This window comes from Azolla caroliniana, unplaced genomic scaffold, assembly GCF_043228905.1.
Source record: "Azolla caroliniana isolate FFs.n. ecotype wild unplaced genomic scaffold, voAzoCaro1.0.p SCAF_17, whole genome shotgun sequence".
NCBI lineage: Eukaryota > Viridiplantae > Streptophyta > Polypodiopsida > Salviniales > Salviniaceae > Azolla > Azolla caroliniana.
The window spans coordinates 14,405,156-14,409,671 of record NW_028230452.1 but is presented as its reverse complement, the minus strand read 5'-3'; the positions used below and the strand labels follow the sequence as shown (position 1 = coordinate 14,409,671).

The 4,516-nt window shown below is 46.3% G+C and overlaps 1 pseudogene; it reads left to right on the top strand.

Annotated features, from left to right (window-relative positions):
- The first annotated feature begins 203 nt into the window (after positions 1–203).
- On the top strand, positions 204–863 carry LOC147853247 (secreted RxLR effector protein 161 pseudogene; annotated as a pseudogene).
- The last annotated feature ends 3,653 nt before the right edge of the window (positions 864–4,516 follow it).

The window sequence follows — 4,516 nt, the reverse complement described above, 5'->3', positions numbered from 1 at the left end:
CTATATGTAGATGATATGCTCATTACTGCCAAGAAAAGGAGCACTGTTGATGTCCTTAAAAAGCAACTGAAATCTGCATTTTCAATGAAAGACCTTGGGAAGCTGAACATGTACTTGGAGTAAGAATTAGGAGACAAAGGGAGCAACACACATTGTATTTATCTCAAGAAAAATACATTGACAAGGTGCTGGACAGATTTTGTATGGCTGATGCAAAGCCTCTAGGAGTGCCTTTACAGCCATATGATAAAGTCTTTGAGGAAGATTTTCCTAAGACACAAGAAGCAATCAATGACATGCAAGGTGTACCTTACGCTTCAACTTGTGGTTCACTTATGTATGCTATGGTTGCTACTAGACCTGATATTGCCTATGCAGTGGGAGTTGTAAGCCGATTCATGGCTAATTCGGGCAAGGCACATTGGAATGCAGTAAAGTCCATTATGAGGTACTTAAAAGGTACTAAAAATAAATGCCTCTATTATGGAAAAGGCCCATTAGAGCTGAAGGGTTTCTGTGACGCTAACATGGCAGGTGATGTGGATACACGGAAATCCACAAGTGGCTATGTATTCACACTTGCAGGTGGTGTTGTATCATGGTCTAGTAGGCTGCAAAAGGCTGTTGCTTTGTCCACTACTGAGGCAGAATATATCTCAGCCACCGAGGCTTCCAAGGAAGCAATATGGTTAGCACGTCTATGTAGTGAGTTTGGTTTGCCTGAAAAGGCACCTATTCTTGGTTGTGATAGCCAGAGTGCATCTGTTTGGCAAAGAATGCTATGTTTCATGCACACACAAAACATATTGATGTGCGATATCACTTCATTCGAGAAGTGCTTGAGGATGGCCTTATCACATTGATAAAGGTCCACACATCACAGAACCCTGCGGATGTACTGACCAAGTGCTTACCCAAAGCACAACATCAAATATGTATACAAATGGTGGGAGTCACGTAGCTTAAAGGCGTCATTTATGCCTTTAAGTGGGAGGTTGTTGAGGTAAAGGCCTAAATGACCCCCTTATAGTGTGTACATGTATATAGGCCTATTTATAAAGGCCAAAAGTCACTCATCACCATTTCGTTATTTTTGGGCCAAGTTCAGTGTGAACTTGACCAACCCTAAATGGGTCATACATATAAAAGATAAGTTTAAAAAAAATGGACCTCGCTTAAAAGGTGAGCTCCTCCAACTCCTCTCTCTCTCTATCTTTTCTACGATAGCTCCACTATTGGATCTAAAGGGCCTATACTAGGGTGAATCCTTCCTTAGCCCTATTGAGATCATCAGTCCTAACCCTTACACTGGTTAGTCAAACAATATCTAACATTTTATGTTTTCACTTGACGATACCTCATTTTGAAGATAATAAAATATAGAAAGTTTTAACATGCTCTTCTTGAATCCCAATATGAACCTCAAGGGTCTTGTGATCAATGGAAACAACAACTAAACTGTTTGCCCTAGGTCATATTTATACTAATATGACTTTAGGACTACTTACAAATATAGCCCCAATGGGCTCTCTGGAACATATTTACATATATGTCCCTTCATCCGGTGAGGGGTTCTCACCGGGCCTGCATCATCCAGTTCTCACCGGGTCTTCCTTGTCGGGTACTTATATCCCATCCGGAGGGACCGAAATCCCAACAATTGCCCCCTTCACTTCGACATGGGATATCTGGTCAGTCCGATATGCTTTCGGCACGCGTGCAGCTTGTTGGGTGTTAGCACCTTGGTCAACATATCTGACCCGTTCTCCTCCGTGTGGATCTTTGTCAACACGAAATCTCGATCTTCAACTCGCTCCCGAATCTAATGATACCTTCGTTGGATGTGCTTTGTCCTGGAATGGTACGCAACATTCTTTGCAAGGTGGATGACAACTTTCGCAATAGAGCCAATATTCCTCTTGTCGCATCCCTAGCTCTCCGATGAAGTCCTTCATCCATAGTATTTCCTTGCTGGCTTCCACAGTTGCCATGTACTCCGCTTCCATGGTTGACAGTGCAACCGTCTTCTGCAGCCTCAGTTGCCAAGAAACAGCTCCCCCTGCATAGGTTATGACGGAACCGAATGTGGACCGGCTGGTATCCGCATCAGCCGACACGTCTGAATCCATGTATTCGTTGAGTTGGGGTTTACCGAAGCCGAATTGGAGGCACATATTCGAAGTGCCCTTCAAGTACCAGAGTATCCACTTTACCGCATTCCAGTGCTCCTTGTCGGGATTGCTCATGTACTAGCTCACCACTCCGACCGCGTATCCAATATCCGGTCGGGTACACACCATTGCATACATTAAGCTCCCGACAACATAGGCATATGGTATCTTCATCATATCCGCCTTCTCTGCTTTCGTCTTCGGACTTTGCTTACCAGATAATCTGCAGTTTGCCGGGAGTGTCGATCCGACCGATTTTGCCTCTGACATGTTGACCCGCTAAAGCACCTTTGTCACGTACTTCTCCTGTGACAGGCACAAATGCTTCTTTGACCGGTCCCGGATGATATGCATCCCCAGTATCTGTCTTGCCGGACCCAAGTCTTTCATTGAGAAGGTCCGGTTAAGGGCCTTCTTCAGCATCCGAATCTTCGCTTGGTCCCGTGCGACGATCAACCTGTCATCCACATATAGGAGCAATATCAAGAAGTCGCCTCCTTCGAATTTCTTCACAAACACGCAGTGATCGGCCTGTGTTTTGTGGTACCCTTGATCGGTCATGAAGGAGTCGAACTTCCGGTAACATTGCCGGGGAGCTTGTTTCAATCCGTATAGGCTCTTCTTCAACCGGCAAACCAAGTTCTCCTTCCCTTTCTTCACAAATCCTTCCAGTTGTTGCATGTAGATCTCTTCTTCGAGGTCTCCGTGAAGGAACGCCGTCTTCACGTCTAGCTGCTCTAGCTGCTGCTATACTCAGTACCGTCCGGATGGAAGTCATCTTTACTACCGGGGCGAATATCTCATCGAAGTCCACTCCCTTCTTTTGTTGGAACCCCTTCACCACGATCCGAGCCTTGTATCTCGGGGGGTTGCTGGCATCTCCCGGTTTCAACTTATACACCCACATGTTACAGAGTGCCCGCTCTCCTTTCAACAACTCCACCAATTCATATGTGTGGTTTTCATGCAGGGAATCCATCTCATCCTGCATGGTACTTAACCACTTGTGGCTATGGGTGTCTTCCTTTGCTTCTTCGAAGCTTTCTGGCTCCCCCTCATCGGTTAGCAACACGCGCTCTGCATCTGGAAATCTCCGGGGGGCCCTTCTCTCTATGAGAGGATATCTGCGTCATTGAGCTTCGGTAACCGACTCCTCCATTTGTTCTTCATCCGAATCCGATTCGGGGTCTTGGTTGGTTCCAGTTTCTACTACTTCTTCTTCTTCTGCCGGTTCGGTATCCTCACCGTAATTGGCCAGTTATTCGAGTGTTAACTGGCTCCTTGCCGGTTGGGACTGCATCTCACCAAATTTATCCTTACCGGTCGACTCAGAGTTCATTATCTTCTTCTCTGACTCCCAGTCGGGAAGAGTTTTGTCATCTATGAAGATAATATCTCGACTCCGGAATACGTTCTTGTCGACCGGGTCCCACACTCGGTAGCCGAACTCATCATCGCCGTATCCGAGGAATATGCATGGCCGGGTCTTTGGATCTAACTTTCCTCTCTGGTCCTTTGCAACATGCACGTAAGCGAGACACCCGAACACCTTCAGATGCCGGTAAGACACTTCCTTACCGGTCCACACTCTCTGCGGCGTGTCTTTGTCCAAGGGTACTGAGGGTGATCTGTTTATCATGTACGCCGCTGTTGCCAACGCCTCAGTCCAAAACGTTGTTAACTCTTAGGGCCGGACAATGGCCTAACACAGGGTGTCTACGGAAGACACTTCACCAAAGGGGTGTTACGGCAACAGGATTAGACTCAATGCTTAATCCGACTTAATTAGGTTACTTAGCATGATCGTCTTTAATAATCACACGCGTAAGATATAACAATGAATGCAGAACGGCAATTAACACAGAGAGATAACAACACTAAGCTTTATTAATTAACCGCTATTCATCATTGTATCCGGGCCTTTAAATAGGTTTCTGGTCTGTATTACAAAACGGTGCCATCCGCACATGTTCGGGATCGGTTCGGATCCGGAACGGCATACCGATTCCGGTCCGTTCGTCCACACTCATAGCTTACTTACAACCATTCCTACTAATTAAATAACTCCCCATTTCACACTCTGGACTCCTTTGCCGGCCGGTAACACATGGCACGCCCGTGGGACAGTACCTTGTACGTCGAATCCACAACCGACCCTTGCTATTCTTCGTCCAAAATATCCAGAATGCTTTGTTTGAGAGTCTCCAATGGTTCATCCGGAATTGGTTGTTGTTGTTGTTGTTGCTCTATTGATGTTTGCTGCGACAGGTCCGTTGTTGGCTGCTGCGGCTGCTTCTCCGTTTGTTGCTCTGACACTGGCGTCTCCGTCGTTGCTCCCTCCATCG